Genomic DNA, 18,696 nt, shown 5'->3' on the forward strand with positions numbered 1-18,696 from the left:
CAAATGTTAGACATCTGAATCAGGAGAAGACAGGGAACAGGACAGGAGCCTACCACAGACAGCCTGTGAAAGTCTCTACTGATGGAGGTATCAAAGAAGAGGCTGAGACTCATAGCCAAACTTTGGGCAGAGTGCAGGGAATCTTAGGAAACAAAGGAGAGATGGAAAGTCTTGGAGGGGACAGGAAAGTAGTCTAAACGTACTCGAAAAGTAGACCAACAGAACCATAAAAACTGATCCGTGGGGACCCTGAAGAGAATGATATCCCAACAAATGACAATGTATGGAAAGGACCTAAAATGCTGGCTCAGATGTAGCCCATAGACTCAGTCTCCAAGTGGGGTCCATAGTAAGGGAAGCAGGAAGTTTCTCTGACATGAACTCAACCAGGCTCTCTGATCACAGCCCTCTGGGGGTGCAGCCTTGCTAGGTCACAGAGAAGGACAATTCAGCCAGTCCTGATGAGACCTGATAGGGTAGGGTCAAATAGAAGGAGAGGAGGACCTCCTTTATCAGTGGACTATGGGAGGGGTATAAGGGAAGGAGAGTGGGATTAGGAAGAGACAAGAGAAGGGACCACAGCCAGGATACAAATTAAATAAATTGTAATAAATGATAATAATAAAAAATTCTAAAAAACAACAAGGTTGTATCCTGTTTACAAATTAATAATTCTCTGCTGAAGGTAAACAAGCTATCTTTATCCATTCACTTGCTGAAGGCCATGTAGGTTGTTTCCAACTCTTCGCTTTTGTAAAAAGTTTTCTAATGAATACAGAAGTGTAGACACCTCTTACATATACTCCTTTCACTACTTTTGAATATATATGTGTGTGTGTGTATATCTATATGTATGTTAAATGTAATAGTGGATTCTGATTCACATTGTATTGTTTAAGGAATTTTCTAAGGGAATTCTCAGATCATCGATCATAATAATCACATTTTCATAAAAATGCACAAGAATTTACATCTCTTTGCTTATCACCACCACTTTTTATTTTTACATAAGTACCATTTGGGTGATATGGTATATCACATTGTGAATTTAAATTGCATTTTTTTATTATTAATGCTGTTTTATACTTCTTACGTATCTATCAACTATTTGTATGAGCTCTTTTGTGAAATATGCATTTAAGTCTGCAGATAATTTTGCAATTGAGTTGTTTTCTGTTATACTTTTATCTTCTTTTTTATTATGAGTATTAACACTGCAGCAATTTTCTTCATTTATTTTGATCATGTTTTCCCTCTTCTGGCAACTTCTCCCTGAATGTTTCACTTCCTACCCATCCAAATCTATGCTCAATCTCTTTTTCTTTATTTCCCTTTTTCTCCCTTCCTGCTCTCAAAAAACATCCCACAAAACTACAAAAATAAAATCAAAACAAACAAAAAAACCACAAAAACAAAAATTTACACTCACGCAAAAAAAAGAAAGAAAACGTCCACAAAAATAATCATGGAGTTCATTTTGTGTTGTTCATGGGCATTGGGCATGCTCTGGAGTATGGTGGATAAATATAGTGACACTATATTAAAGAAAACAGAATATCTTTTGGCTAGTACTTAAAAATTGTGATTGGCTTCTTGACTAAGGGTGGGATCTGTGTCTAATTCCCCCTTTTAGTGCTGTAACTACATCTGGTTTGAACTTGTATATGGCCCATGTGTGTTGGCAAAGTATTTTTGAGCTCCTACATGTTTTCAGTTTGAAACTCACCTTTTTTTTTTTTTTTTTGGAGTTATCCATGACTCTAACTCTTAAAATCTTTCTGCTTCCTTTTCCACATAGATTCCTGATTATTGGGGAGAAGGTCTGGCTTGATGAAGATATCCTATTCAGGACAGAATATTCCAAAGTATCTAATGTCTTTCTCTTTCTTTCTTCTTTTCTTTCTTCCTTCCTTTCTTTCTATTGTAATATTTTAATATTATTTTTATTCCTACAATTTATCCATTATATATCTGAATTGTAGCCCCTTCCCTCGTTTCCTCCCAGTCCCACCCTCCCTCTCTACCCCCAATCCACTGAAAAGGAGTACTGAAATTCTTCCCCTGAATCTTCCTCTAACTTATCAAGTCTCAATAGGACTGCCTGGATCCTCTTCCTCTGTGGCCTGGTAAATCTGTGTCACCCGGGGCAAACAATCAAAGAGAGGCAACAGAATTTATGAAAGAGGCAGCTTAAAGTATTTAACTTTCTACACATTGTTTAATTGTTTGTCTTTTTGGTAAATTCTGTCTAATGGAAGAAGAAGCCTTTCTAATAAGGACTGAAAAAGGCATTGATCTACAGTATAGAAATAAGTTATTAGAAAGGATTCATTACTAACTTTATTTAGCAATATGATATTAGATTAAGATGGTTACCTAGCTAGTGTCAAGTTCTTGGTCACTTTAGCAGTACCTAGAGTGTGTTTCATATCAGGGAGTGGGCTTTAAATCATTAAAGGAAAAAAGTAGTTGGTTATTTTCATAATATCCATGCCACAAATGCAAAAGTATATCTTGCAATCCAATTGGATATACCAAACCAATTTAGGTTGCATATTTTGTACCTGAGTGATATGAATGATTATTTTTTTCCAGCAGCATGCTGAGTACCTTCCAGCACTATGAATGCTAGTCATTAGGGGAAAAGGATCTCACTGGACACCAGATAGACTTTTCTAAGTTCTGTGACACAAATAACAAATAGTGCTGGAAAAACTGAATGGCTACACCTGGAAAACACTAAATTATTCCACATAGATCTATCTCTCTATATACAACTCAACTTGACATTTTGCAAACAACCCCCCAAAAAAGTTCTTTAATTTTGATAAATGACAACATAGGGATTAGGTTAGACTCTTTGACACAGGAAAAGACTTTTATTTCAGGACACCATTAGCCTAAGCAGTAAGACCAGCATGAAGCAGAAAGGTGTCTTTTGGAAAAAGATACCATCACTCAGGCAAAATGGTGGCTTACATAATGGACAAAAATATCTTTACAAATTACACACATGATAGAAGATACAAAATTAGAAAATATAAAGGAAATGAACAATTTTCTTGATAGATTCCATTTGTCAAAATCAAATCAAGATCAGGTAAATAGATTGAATATTCCTATATCTCCCAAGGAAATAGAAGCAGTCATCAAAAATCTCCTTTCCAAAATAAACCCAGGGTCAGATGGTTTCAGCTCAGAATTCTGTCAGGCCATCAAGGAAATACTAACTCCAATTCTCTTCAAACCATTCCACAAAATAGAAACAGAAGGAACATTACCAAACTCAATCTATGAAGCCACAGTCACCTTGATACCAAAATCAAACAAAGACCCAACAAAAAAGAGAACTTCAGACCTATCTCATTTATGGACATTGATGCAAAAATATTCAACAAACTAATTGCAAACCAAGTCCAAGAACATGTAAAAGATATCATCCACCATGAACAAATAGGCTTCATTCCAGGCATTCAGGAGTGGTTCAATATTTGAAAATCCATCAATAGAATACAGCATATAAACAAACTGAAGGAGACAAACCACATGATAATCTCCTTAGATGCTGAAAAAGCATTTGACAAAATACAACACCTATTCATGTTTGAAGCCTTGGAGAGATCAGAGATACAAGCTACTTACCTAAAAATAGTAAAGGCAATACACAGCAAGCCTATAGCCTAAGGGGGGGGGGGGAGCGGTCTTGCCAGGCCATAGAGGAGGACAATGCAGAGAGATCAATAAACTAAGGTCCGATGGAAGTGGTGGACGTCCTTCCCTATCAGTGCACTTGGAGTTTGGCATGGGAGGAAATGAGGAAGGGAGAGTAGGATTGGGAGGGAATGAGGGCAGGCTCTACAGCTGGGATACAAAATGAACAAACTTTATAATATAAAAATAAAAAATTAATTAAAAATAAGTATAATCTAGAATACGTAAAGAACTAAAACTGCAGAACATGAAAAAAAAAGAAAAAACTAATTGGGGTTTACTGAACAAAGGGGTTTACTGAACAAAAATTGGGTATATTGAATAAAGGAGAGTTCACAAAAGATGAAACATTAATGGTTGGGAAACGCTTAAAGAAATGTTCAACATACCCAGACATTAGGGAAAAGCAAATCAAAATATTCTTTTATATCACCCTTCCCTAGTTAGAATGACCAAGATCAATAAAATAAATGACTGTTCATGCAGATGAGGATATGGCAAAAGAAGAACAGTTATTCACTGCTGAAAAAAACCTCTATGAAAATTAGTTTGGGGCTTGAGGCAGAGCCAAGATGGCGACTAGCACACGCAGTTTCTGACCTGTGGAATTGCTGAATGCCTGAGTTGGTGAGTCAAAGGACTTCTGAAGCCAAGGAAGCAGCAGTGAGGCTTTCTAAATGATAGGGATCATAGCATGAGGTGAGAACTTTGGTCTAGGGTCACCTGGGGACTGGTTTGGGGAAAGAGAGATATGATCCTTTAATCTCGTGCCACTTCCCTTTTTCAGACAACCCTCTTCCTTGGCACAGCTGACTCACAGAGATTCTCAGCTCAGAGCTCACTTCCTGGGGTCTGTAGCAACTTAGACAGAGCTCCTAGCCCCTTAGCCGTAACTACCCAGAAGTACCAGTCTGGCACCATCCTCCCAGGGTCCGAGGTCTGCTAGCTGCCATACTGGCTCTGCAGAGTCTCCCAGCCACTGACTGTATGGCCCACCCAAACCCTCAGTGACAGATAATATGCAATATACCCACCAAAGCCCAGCAGACACGACATACAAGCTAGGCACTGTGTCTCCCAGGCCTGAAGAGCACAGTGGAGGACACCCAGGACTTGTGGAGGACACCCAGGACTTCCCAGAAGGCATCTGGACAAGCATCCCAGTCTCCAGCTGAAGCTGGACTTCCTAACCTGCCTGCAGCAGCAGCAGTAAGCTGGCAGAACGCATCAGTCCTCCTGCATAAGACCAAGCAGGGCCAAACCAGAGAGCAGAGAGCCCGGATACCACAATCCCTGCCAATGTGACCTGCTTGAGAGTGAGCGAGCCCTTGAGTGTCTACAGAGCTCCAGATCCAGGGTCCTTCTAAAATAGAAGCCAGGCATCGGACTGCTCCCACCCACATAACCAATGTAGGAAACAGAGGGTCACTTGGGACATTGAAGCCCCTCCTCTGCTGGTCCAACTGAGGAGTGAAGGCTAATAATACCAGAAATTGTGCTGTGACCATCACCAATGCCTGCTACATATATAGTGCATGCACAAATAACCCCCAGAAGCCTGCAAGGCAGAGCCCCTCCCACACACTCAAGGGTTCAACATTCTTTATCACTCTGTCCCTTGAGACACACTTGCTTGCACACTTACACACACACACACATACACACATGCCTGCATTGCCCTTTTGTGCACATGTACTTTCCTCCCACAGATACAACTAGTGCACCAATGCACAAGCTGAGGCCAAGGGACCACTCGGAGCTTCCTGAAGAACTCTCCAGACACCAGAGAGAGACAGTACCAGTCTAATCTGCAGAATCCAGAAACAAACAGGGAAGGTTTCAGATAAGCCAATGGCCAGGGGTAGGTGAAAGAACACATCCAGCATAAATCAGGACATCATGATTTCACCAGCAGCCCCCAAAATTGATGGATACTCCAATTCATCAGAAGCACAGGAAAATGACTTTAAAGCTATGCTTACCCAATTATTTGAGGCTCATAAAGAGGAAACAAACAATTCTGTCAGAACAATAGCCATGCAAATTCAGACAGTTAAAGAGGAAATGAACAAATCTATCAAAGATTTGGCCAGTCAATTGGAGGCAAAGAAAGAGGAGGAAATAGACAAAATTCTTAAAGAAACACAGGCAAATATAGCCAAACAAATAGAGAGAAAAGTAGAGATACAATTAGTGGCATATAGAGAGAAAATGAACAAAAAATAGAGACCATCGTAGAGAGACAGGAATCCATATTCAAACAGATGAAGGAAATGGTGCAAGGCATGAAAGCAGAATTAGAATCAATGAAAAAAACACAAACTGAGAAAACCCTAGAACTGGAGAACTTGGAGAAAAGATCAGGAACCACAAAGTTAAGCATCACCAACAGAATATAAGAGATGGAAGAGAGAATCTCTGGAGCTGAAGATACATTCACAGAAACTGATACTTCTCTCAAAGAGAAAATAAAATCAAAAAAGTCCCAAACACAAATTATCCAAGAAATCAAGGACGCCATGAAAGGATGAAATCTAAGAATAATAGGAATAGAGGGAAAAGAAGATGTAAGGCTCCAAGGTGCAGAAAATATTTTCAAGAAAATCATAGAAGAAAATTTTCCCAACTTAAAGAAAAAGATGTACATAAATATACAAAAGGGCTACAGAACGTCAAATAGACTAGACCATAAAAGAAACACATCATGTCACATCATAGTCAAAATGGTAAATCTACAGAACAAAGAAAAGATATTAAAAGCAGCAAGGAAAAAAGGCCAAGTAACATATGAAGGTAGACCTATCAGAATCACACCAGACTTCTCAGCAGAAACTATGAAAGCCAGAAGGGCCTGGGCAAATGTCATGCAGACCTTAAGGGAACACAGATGCCAATCCAGACTACTATACCCTGCAAAGCTTTCAATCAACATAGATGGAGAAAACAAAACATTCCACGAGAAAATTAAATATATGTAATATCTACACAGCAAACCAGCTCTACAGAAGATACTAGAAGGAAAACTCCAATCCAATGAAAACAACTTTACCCAAGAAAACATAGCATACAGAAAATATTCCAACAAAAATTAAAAGAAAGCAAAATGAAACACAGTAAGACTACCGACTCCAATATAAAAGGAACTAACTTTCATTGGTCATTATTATCCATCAACATCGATGGACTCAACTCTCCAATAAGAAGACACAGACTAACAGAATGGGTGTGGAAACAGGATCCAACATTCTGCTGGGTCCAACAAATGCATCTCTGCAACAAAGATAAACACTGCCTCAGAATAAAGGGCTGGAAAAAAATGTCTTTCAAGAAAACGGACCCAGAAAAATGCTGGGGTAGCTATCTTTATGTCTAATAAAATAGATTTTCAACCAAAATTAATCAAAAATGATGAAGAGGGACACTACATTCTCATCAAAGGAAAAATCCACCAAGAGGACATCACAATTCTGAACATCTATGCCCCAAATACAAGAGCACCTACATTCATAAAGGAAACATTATTAAAACTTAAGTCACACATCAATCCCAACAACTTAATAGTGGTAGACTTCAACACCCCACTTTCACCATGGGACAAATTATCTAGACAGAAGCCTAATAAGGAAATAAAGACACTTACAGAGGTCCTAAATCAAATGGACCTAATAAACGTCTACAGAACTTTCCACCCAAACACAAAAGAGTATACCTCCTTTTCAGCACCTCATGTAACCTTCTCCAAAATAGACCATATTGTTGATCACAACAAAGCAAGCCTCAACAGATACAAGAAGATTGAAATATCCCCTGTATTCTTTCTGAACAACCTGGACTAAATCTGGACATCAACAACAATGGAATCAGAAAAAAAGCCTACAAGTACATGGAAACTGAACAAATTGCTGCTCAATGACAGCGGGGTTAAGGAAGAAATAAAGAAAGAAATTAAAGACTTCCAAGATTTCAATGAAAATGAAGGTGCAACATATGCTAATTTATGTGACACAATGAAAGCAGTGCTCAAAGGAAAATTCATAGCACTAAGTGCCTTCAAGAAGAAATTTGTGACATCTCATACAAGCAAGTTGATGGCCTAAGTGAAAGCCCTAGAAAAAAAAAGAAAGAAGAAGAAGCAAATACACCCAAGAGGAGCAGATGGCTGGAAATGATCAAACTCAGGTCTGAAATCAATCAATTAGAAACAAATAAAACCATTCAAAGAATCAATGAAATCAAGAGCTGGTTCTTTGAGAAAATCAACAAGATAGACAAACTTTTAGCAAACTAATTAAAAGGCAGAAACTATCCAAAAAAGCAAAATCAGAAATGAAAAGGGGGACATAACCACAAACACTGAGGATATCCAATTGTACTACAAAAGCCTATATGCCACAAAATTCAAATATCTAAAAGAAATGGACAATTTTCTTGATAGATTCCATGTACCAAAATTAAGTCAAGATCAGGTAGAAAAATTGAATAGTCCTATATATCCTAAGGAAATAGAAGGTGTCATCAACAGTCTCCCTTACAAAAAGAGTCCTGGCCCAGAAGGATTCATTGAAGAATTATACCAGCCCTTCAAGGAAGTGTTAACTCCAATTTTCTCCAAACTATTCCAAGAAATAGAAACAAAAGGAACATTACCAAACTCATTCTATGAAGCCACAGTCACCTTGATACCTAAACCACACAAAGACCCGACATAAAAAGAAAACTTCAGACCTATCTCTCTTATGAACATTGATGCAAAAATACTCAATAAAATACTTGCAAACCTAATCCAAGAACACATCCACCATGACCAAGTAGGCTTGATCCCAGACGTGCAAGGGTGGTTCAACATATGGAAATCCATCAATGTAATCCACCACATAAACAAACTGAAGGAGAAAAACCACATGATAATCTCCCTAGATGTTGAAAAAGCATTTGACAAAGTACAACACCCATTCATGTTTAAAGTCTTGGAGAGATCAGTGATAAAAGGCTCATACCTAAATATAGTAAAGGCAGTATACAGCAAGCCTATAGCCAACATCAAACTCAACAGAGAGAAACTTAAATCAATCCCACTGAAATCAGGGACAAGCCAATGCTGCCTACTCTCTCTATATCTATTCAACATAGTACTTGAAGTCCTAGCTAAAGCACTAAGACAACTAAAGGAGATCAAGCGGATACAAATCAGAAAGGAAGAGGTCAAAGTGTCACTGTTCACAGATGATATGATAGTATATATGAACGACCCCAAAAATTCAACCAAAGAACTCCTTCATCTGATAAATACCTTCAGCAAAGTGGCAGGATACAAAATCAACTCAAAAAAAATCAGAAGCCCTCCTGTATACCAAAGCAAAAGGGCAGAGAAAGAAATCAGGGAAACAACACCCTTCACAATAGTCACTAATAACATAAAGTACCTTGGGGTGACTCTAACCAAGCAAGTGAAAGACCTGTTTGAAAAACAAACAAAAAAAAAAAAAAAAAAGCAAAAAACAAAACAAAAAAAACCAAAACAAAACTTTAAGTCCTGAAGAAAGAAATTGAAGAAGATATCATAAGATGGAAAGATCTCCCATGCTCATGGATTGGTAGGATTAACATTGTAAAAATGGCCATCCTGCTAAAAGCAATCTACAGATTCAATGCAATTCCCATCAAAATACCTACTCAGTTCTTTACAGACCTTGAAAAAGGATGCTTAACTTCACATGGAGAAACAAAAAATCCAGAATCTCCAAAACAATCCTGTACAACAACAGATCATCTGGAGGTATCTCCATTCCCAATTTCAAGCTGTACTACAGAGCAATAGTAATAAAAACTGCATGGTATTGGCATAGAAACATAAAGGAGGATCAATGAAACCGAAAAGAAGACCCAGAAATAAACCCATACGTGTATGAATACTTGAGTTTTGACAAAGAAGCCAAAACCATTGAATGGAAAAAAGCCAGCATCTTCAACAAATGTTACTGGTCCAAGTGGATGTCCACATGCAGAAAAATGAAAATAGATCCATATTTATTGCCCTGCACAAAACTAAAGTCCAAGTGGATCAAAGACCTCATCATAAAACCAGATACACTAAATCTGTTGGAAGGAATAGTGGGGAAGAGCCTAGAACTCACTGGCACAGGAGACAACTTCCTGACGAGAACACCAACAGCACAGGCTCTAAGAGCAACAATTAATAAATGGGACCTCATGAAACTGAAAAGATTCTGTAAAGCAAAGGACACTGTTATCAGAACAAAACTTTAGCCAACAAACTGGGAAAGGATCTTCACCAACCCTATATCTGACAGAGGGCTGATATTCAGAATATATAAAGAACTAAAGAAGTTAAAAAGCAATAAATCAAGTAATCCAATTGAAAAATGGGGTACAGAGCTAAACAGAGAATTCTCTGTAGAGGAATATAGAATGGCAGAAAAACACTTAAAGAGATTGCTCAACATCCTTAGCCACCAGAGAGATGCAAATCAAAATGACCCTGAGATATCACCTTACACCCATCAATATGGCTAAAAACAAAAACTCAAGTGACAACACATGCTAGAGGGGTTGTGGAGAAGTGGAAGCCTCCTGCACTGCTGTTGGGAATGTAAACTGGTACAACCACTTTGGAAGTCAATCTGGTGCTTTCTCAGACAATTAGGAATAGTGCTTCCTCAAGACTCAGCAATACCACTCCTAGGCATATTTGCTCAAGTACACAACAAGGACATTTGCTCAACCATGTTTGTAGCAGCTTTATTTGTAATAGCCGGAACCTGGAAACAACCCAGATGTCCATCAATGGTGGAATGGATACAGAAATTGTGGTACATTTACACAATGGAATACTATTCAGCAATTAAAAACGAGGAAATCATGATTTTGCAGGCAAATGGTGGGATCTAGAAAAGATCATTCTGAGTGAGGTATTCCAGAAGGAGAAAGACACACATGGTATATACTCACTTATATAGACCTACAAGATATGATAAACATAATGAAATCTATACACCTAAAGAAGATAAACAAGAAAGAGTACCTGGGGTCAGATGATCAATCCTCACTTTGGAAGACAAATGGGATGTGTATTGGACATAGGAGTAAACAAGTAATAGGACAGGAGCCTTCCACCGAAGACCTCTGAAACACTCTACCTAACAGTGTATTGAAGTAGATACTAAGACTCATAACCAAACCTTTGGCAGAGTGCAGGGAATCATGTGAAAAAAAAAAGGCAAGTTAGTATGACATGGAAAGGATAGGATCTCCACAAGGACCAAATATAGCTGGGCACAGGGGTCTTTTCTGAGACTGATACTCCACCATGGACCATGTATGAATATAACCTAGAAGTGCTGCTTGGATGTAGCCCGTGGTAGCTCAGTAACCAATTAGTTTCCCATAGTAAGGGGAACAGGGACTATTTCTGACAGGAACTCAATGGCAGACTCTTTGACCTCCCCACCCCCCAACGGAGGAGCAGTCCTGCTAGGCCACAGAGGAGGACATTGTAGCCATTCCTGAAGATACCTGATAAATCAGGGTCAGATGAAAGGGGAGGAGGTCCTCCCCAACAGTGAACTTGGAAAGAGGCAGGGAAGAGATGATGGAGGGAGGGATTGGGAAGAATGAGGGAGTGGGTTACAGCTGGGATACAGAGTTAATAAAATGTAACTAATAATAAAACTTAAAAAAAAAAGAAAATTAGTTTAACAGTTTCTTAGAAATTTGACAATTTCAATACCTTAAAAAAGAGCATACTATTCTTGGGCATATACTCAAAGGACTGCAGACATGCTAGCTCACCCTTGTTCACTGCTGCTCTATTCATAATAGGCCAAAAATTAAAAATCCTTGATGACCATCAATTGGTGAAAGCATAATGTAATTAAAGTACATTTATACAATGCAGTTTTATTCTAAAATTGAAAAATTCAAGTAAATGGATGGAGCTAGAAGAAAATTATCCTGAGTGAAGTAACTCTGACCCCAAAAGCCAACACACATGCGCACACACACACACAAACACACACCTCTATGCATATCATACAGAAAGTATGACACAACTAATTACAGATTACACAACTAAGTCCAGCTTGGTTAAATAATGAGGGTTTTTTTTTTGTTAATTACAATTTATTCAGTTTGTATCTCTCCCTCATCCCCTCAACTCTCTTGTCCCTTACTCTTCTTCTCTTATGCTCCCCCACCCCCTAGTCCACTGATAGTGGAGGTCATCATCCTTTCCCTCTGACCCTAGTCTACCAGATCTCATCAGGACTGGCTATATTGTCTTCATCTGTAGCCTGCTAAGGCTGCTCCAATCCCTCAGAGAATATGTGTGTGGGATTCCTTACAGGACCAGAAATGTCTAACAGATAGTACTATCACAGAAGTCCACCCCGATATAGCAATAACTTCCAAAAGCTGGATACCTGAAGCACACTGCACAGTCTTCAGGCAGCTCACCAGTTTGCAGAGTATCTGTTCCAGGTTGCTCCATTGGTCTGAGACTCTTCCAAAGAGCTTGTCTGGTAATTGTTCTATCAAGTTATTCTGTTCTGTGCTTCTTCTAGCCTGCTTGTCTTGTCTGAGTGTCTTCTATGCATCATAACTTATCTGAGAGTGACTCTTATCAATATTTACTGCTTTCTCGTGGGAAGGTTGGAGGCCTAATGAAACTAGTAAGTTTCACAGACTTCATGAAGCTATCTTAAGCTACTCCTGTTTTACTGAGTTTCTTGCAGTATTTGACTTCTCTTTATGATATCCTAAGTAAAGAATTTTCCCTTCAAGATAGAACTGTTTATTCTTGGAGGAAATCATTATACAATGTATATGGATGCTATCATGTAAGTCTTTGAAATGTGGGCTACCAGCAAATAACCACAGAGTTTGGTTATCTCGGTAGCTACGAGACAAAGGATTTAGTGTTCCTTAGTGTTCCTATTCATGTAATGAAACACCATGACTATAGCAATTAGAGGAAGAAAGGGCTTTCTTCGCTTATGTTTCAACATCATAGTTCATCAATAAACGAAGTCAGGACAGGAACTCAAGCAGGGTAAGATCCTAGAATTCAGAAAATGATTCAAAGACCAAGGAAGTCTGATGCTTACTAGTTCACTTCTCATGGCTTTTTCAACATGCTTTCTTATAGAATCCAGGGCTACCAGCGCAGGAAAGTCAGCAGTTCAAACCAGCTGTCCTTTCATGAATCACTAATTAAGAAAATTTCCCACACTCTTGCCTATCTCTGGGTGTATGGAGGTATTTTCTCTATAGAAGTTCCCTCTGCTTTGATGACTCTAGCTCATGTGAAATTGACAAAATAATAGCCAGCACAACTGACCCTTTGTCAAATTGACACACAAGCAAATCATTTTCAATTAGAATATTTTCTTTCTCATTTATCCCCAAATTGGCACATTAATGTAATATCAAAATCTAAAACATAAACCCCTTCATAATTCCCACTGTCCTTACTAATTCAAACACTTTTCCAAAGATTTCACCTCAGGGACACTGGCCTCTTCTTAATTCCTGCTAATTTCTTTGTTTCCTCTGAGCAGCTGTGAATATCCCAACAAAGCAAAGCTTTTACTTTAGTAGTTCTGGTTTATTCTGAAGCAGAGGTGATTCTTGGTCCTCACTAACCAGAACCATAGAATTTTAATTCAAAATAACAAATAAGTCCAGTAGAGTCATTCATTGGCCAAAAGGGTCCCATGAGTATCACCAAACATCAGAGCTATTGTAAAACCTACTGGAATGCATGCCTTCTACGATCTGATGGTAATATTTAATTTCTCTGTCATATGTCTCATTTGCAAGCATTTTCTTCCATTCTGTCTATTGTCTTTACTCTGAAAGTTTCCTCCTTGGTCACGGACACTCATCGCCCCAGAAGATGATGTGCTCGATACTTGGGAACAGAATCAATCCACCGTCATATCTATCTGTGAACCCTGAAAACTACAATGATGACTGCTTTGGCATGGTGTCTCCACTGGTGGACTAATGGCATGGATTTTATGAGGGTAATGATCCATACTGTTGCTCATATTTAAGTCCCAATCTACAAGAAGAAACATATTCCTGCTATTTACCTTGCCTAGAACCGATGTTTGGGAAGCTCATGTATTCTAGAGCTACTTCTATTCTTTTGATAAACACCCATGGTTTCCAACTACAATTTAAATACTTATTTTTTATTTATTATTTATTTATTTATTTATTTATTTATTTATTTATTTATTTTACATCACAGGTGTAGCCCCTTCATCCCTTCCTCTTAGTCCTACCATCCCTCCTTTATCTCCCCATTCCTACTTCTCTATTCCTCAGAAAAAGGGATCTTCCACTCAACAACCCACCTCAGATCATCAAGTCAAATCAGGATGTCCTTTCTCCCTGTGGCCTCCCATAATCCTTAGTTTCTTCTTTTGTGTTCTGAGAAATACCCTTACAAGAAACAACTTAGGGAATAAGAGATTTATTTTCAATCAGAAGTCCATGTTGCAGACCATTATTTCAAAGAAGTCAGGTAGGATCCTAAAGAATCCTATCTATAATCAAGACCTAAGAGGGAAGGAACATACACATTCATCCTCAGTACACAGCTAGCATTTTATACTCCAAAGATCCAAACCAAGGAATCTACTTTGCAAACCAAGTGGAACCTGCTTTCCTTCTGTATTTTCCAGCATCAATTTGAGTAATAAAGGCAATTCCCCACAGATATGCCTAATGTACACAGTTATTCGCTGAGGCTCCCTTCCCAAATGATTTTAGGTGTGTCAAGTTCACAATTTAAATTCAGTATCATGCCATAAATTAGCATTGTTCTTGAACTTCATCAAAAAGCCTGTTTTTTAAATACAAGGTGGTTGATACAAGACTCACAAGCAGTCAAAGTTCAAAGAATAAGTGGCTATTCATGATTAGTTCTAAATATCACCCTGTCCCAACTCTCCTCAGATGAAAGACTGGAAAGAGTGTAAAAACCAGGGGTTAATAAAAATGCTACAAAATAGTGTCTTGAGAACACGACAAGACCCATCATACTCCTGAACTCACTGAAGATGTGGTTAGCTGCATAAGACCTGTACAAGGTTTAGCCTGTCAACCTCTCATCATGGAAGATAAAAGGTCTCTTGGGGCAACCCTAATTAAATTCAGAGATTCACAAACTCACAAAAAGACAGGAGAAACAGGAGGAAAAAATGCCTGAGAATAAGAAGGGTTTTAGTGAAATAACAAAGGAGATAGGATCAGGTACCAGTTGGAGAAAAAAACTAAACTTTATTATATGCCTGTATGAAACTATCAGAGAAAAGTATTATATCTATTATATATATTTATTATATCTATGGTGTTGAAAATGTGTGTGTGTGTTTGTGCATTCTGTTGCATTCTCTGCACAGAAACTAGGATATTTAGTTTCATGAACTTAAGCAATTTTTCAAGCCTTTGACAATATTTTAGAGTACTTCATTTTAAAGTCATTATTATCGAAATGTTCAGTCTGTATAGAGATCACACCAATTTATTTGGAAGATTATTGTATTTTGTTGAAACAGTTTCTGATATGCACCCTAATTTTATCTTAATTTCTTTCCCAGAATATTATTCTAGCTTTACTATCATAAATCATTTTGCTCCCTGCTGAGTACTTATGTGTCTCCAATACAGGAGGAAAATTGCACCCCTTCTTACTTTTAGCTGCTTTTCACTTAACAGGCAAGTCTAGTGCCTAATTGAGACAATGCAGAATTCCAGGCTAGAATTCTCCTGCCATCTGTTTCCATTGTTAATGTCTCTATTTTGAAAAAACATGAAACCAAAAATTATCATTTGATTCATTTATAAATGTAAAATATACTTTAATTAAATAGACACATGTAGTGATATATATGTATATATACACAAACAAATATACATACATATAGAATATATATATTTGACTACTCATTAGAGCAACAACTGCCACAGACATATAATCTCTGATAATTTGCTGTGAATTATTTAACATAATTATATTGTTCTGTTATTTTCATGTCAATCAGTGCATTTTAGAATTCTATGATGAAAGAGCTATATGCATTTTCTAAAGTTTCTATAGTAAAGCACCACAAATTTATGTGTTGGCAACATAAAAGCTTATTATTTTTCCTGTACCAATGTAATACGGTCTTATCAATTAATATCAAAGTGTGCATCACAGGTGGTAAATTATTTCCTGAAGTACCAAAGAGTATCTCACTTTTCAAAGGCTGTCCACATTTATTGACTGAGTTTCTTTCACAGAGTCAATTACAGTTTCACAGTTCTGACTTCCTTCTATCACAGACTCGCTTTCATTGACCTCTTGTATCAGTTTCTGCTTCTTAGGACCATGATTCTCAGAGAGATTATCTGGGATAAAAATCTATATTTTAAAAGAAATGGGTTAAAATTTTAATATTATCCTCTTGTTTATGTTGTGCAAGATAACATATTAACAGATTCTAAGAATTGGAGTATGATCAACATGTTGTGTTTTGTTACACTACTGCTAGTATCTCGCATCCACCTGGTACAGACCATGTGAAGTGGATTTTGACTGAATTGCTCTTATGCAGCTCTTGTGAAAATAACTACAGCCATGTTGGCTTGATACAGGCATTAGTAATGTAATATCAAGAAGACATTAGTTCACAGCTCTCCCTTCATACTCTGGCTTTTACATTCTTCTCATGCACACTTCCATAATAGTTCCTGAGTGTTGGCTTAGAGGACATAAAATAGATTATCAATCTGTGGTTGACCACTCACAGTCCTTATTCTCAGCAGTTTGACCAATAAAGAATTTTCATATTAATGACTACACACTGAAAAAAACATCAGCTTTTTTGATAAAGTTTTAGAGGGATACAATCTATTAGTATAGCATAAGTATTTTAAAAATAGTTAGATAATATATAATTAGTAAAAGAACACTTAAAATGCCTGCCCCCAGGGCCTATAATGTCTCCAATAGCAAGTTTTTGACAAGATTTATAGATCAACCATGAAAACTCCCTTGTGGAATAGGCCTTGGAACCAGAAAGCGGATGGTTATCCTTACAATTACTGATGCTACTGAGTCAATGAACACAGCTCTCCTGGTGGATCAGTACATAGGGTCTAGCACTAAAAGTATGGTACTGTACTGAACAGAACCTTCTCAAAACCAGAAACACAAATGTTTAGTAAATATTTTAAATAGTTTTCAAAAATTTTTGACTACTTGGAAAATGAAGATTAAAATTATTTTATGATTCCATCTCACTCCATACAGGAGCCTAGCATAACTGTCTTCTACGAAGCTTCATCCTGTAGCTGATGGAAACAGATGCAGAGACTCACAGCCAAGCAATAGGCTGGGCCAGAGAATTTTGTGGAGGAGTGGCAGGAATGGTTGAGGGATTCGAAGGGGTCAAGGACACTACAAGAAGACCTACAGGGTAAACTAACCTGGTCCCATGGGGCCTCTCAAAAACTGAACAACCACCAAAAAGCATGCATGAGCTGGACCTAGGCCCCGTACACATACTTTGCAGCTTGGTCAACATGTGGGTTCCCTAGTAATGGAGTAGGAGCTACCCCGGGCTCTGTTGTTGGCTTTGGATCCCTTTCCCTTAGCTGGGCTGCCTTGTCTGGCTTCAGTGAGAAAGGATGCCCTTAGCTACACTGTGACTTGTTGTGCCAGGGTGGGTTGGTTCTCCTGGGGGACCTCTGCTCTAAGGAGGAGAGGAAGAGGAGGAAGGGATCGAAAGGGTGGGACTGGGAAAAGAGGTGATTACATAAACAAATAAACAAATGGGGAAAAAAGACAAAAATGATTAACAAGTGGAATGATCTAATACATTACCATTTTCAACAAATAGCTTGAGATACAGCCTTGGATTCCCCTTGATCAAAACTTGTATGCTGATATTGAGGACCCGGATTTCATTTCAATGATACTGGTCACTTCTTAATCACAGACATTTCTTCAGCCCCATAACTGGCATCTACTGTTCTATAAGACAACAACAAAAAGATTTCAATTTAAGACATACATAACCCAAAATACAACATGAACAGTCATTATAGAGTCTTTGATTTTCTCTGAAATTTAAAAAGCCCAGCCTCCATTGTGTTATTTCTTTCAGCTATATGATCCCCCAAGCTCCCACAAAACAGCCTGTTACACTTGGAGCATTCAGTGGCTTTTCCAGTCTAAAGTTCCAAGGTATCCACAATATTCCTTCAACAGCATAGTAAGGTCTGTCACAGCAATATCCCACTTGCTGGTGCTGATTTGTGTTATTAGTTTGCTCCCCTGATGCTTGAAAAAAATATAACCAAAACAAGCACTGGTAAGAAAGGGTTTATTTGTCATATATGTTGAATCATCAAGAGGAGCTAAAGCAGGAACTCAAAGCACAGCTTGAATCAACAGGCACTGAGACAGCTCTCATGAAACAATGCTCCTCACACCCCAAATAACAACATTCATCAACATGAGGTCATTTCAGTACCCTAATTTTGCCAATAGAAAGTTCATCTAGACAAAAAGTAAACGGAATAATATAATTCATTTTCATGAAACATGAAATAATGAAATAGACTTAACTGATACCTTCATAATATTCCACCCAAACACCAAGGAATATGCATTCTATTCAGCAGCATGTGGAAGCTGCTTTGAAATTGAGCACATCCTAGAACATGAAACAGATCTTTATAAATTAGAAAGGTTAAAATAACTTCTTGTATTCTGTCTGACCATGACAGAAATACAATTCAATAGTGAGAGTAAAAAAAAAAAAAAAAAAACTCTTTTAAGGTGACAAACTCATGGAGATTAAACAGCATATTACTAAATGATGAATGATTCAAAGAAGACATTAGAAAGGGATAAAAATTTCTGAATATAAATAAAAACACAAGCAATAATTCCTCTGGAAAACATTG

The sequence above is a fragment of the Meriones unguiculatus genome, chromosome 20 (assembly GCF_030254825.1).
Source record: "Meriones unguiculatus strain TT.TT164.6M chromosome 20, Bangor_MerUng_6.1, whole genome shotgun sequence".
Lineage (NCBI taxonomy): Eukaryota > Metazoa > Chordata > Mammalia > Rodentia > Muridae > Meriones > Meriones unguiculatus.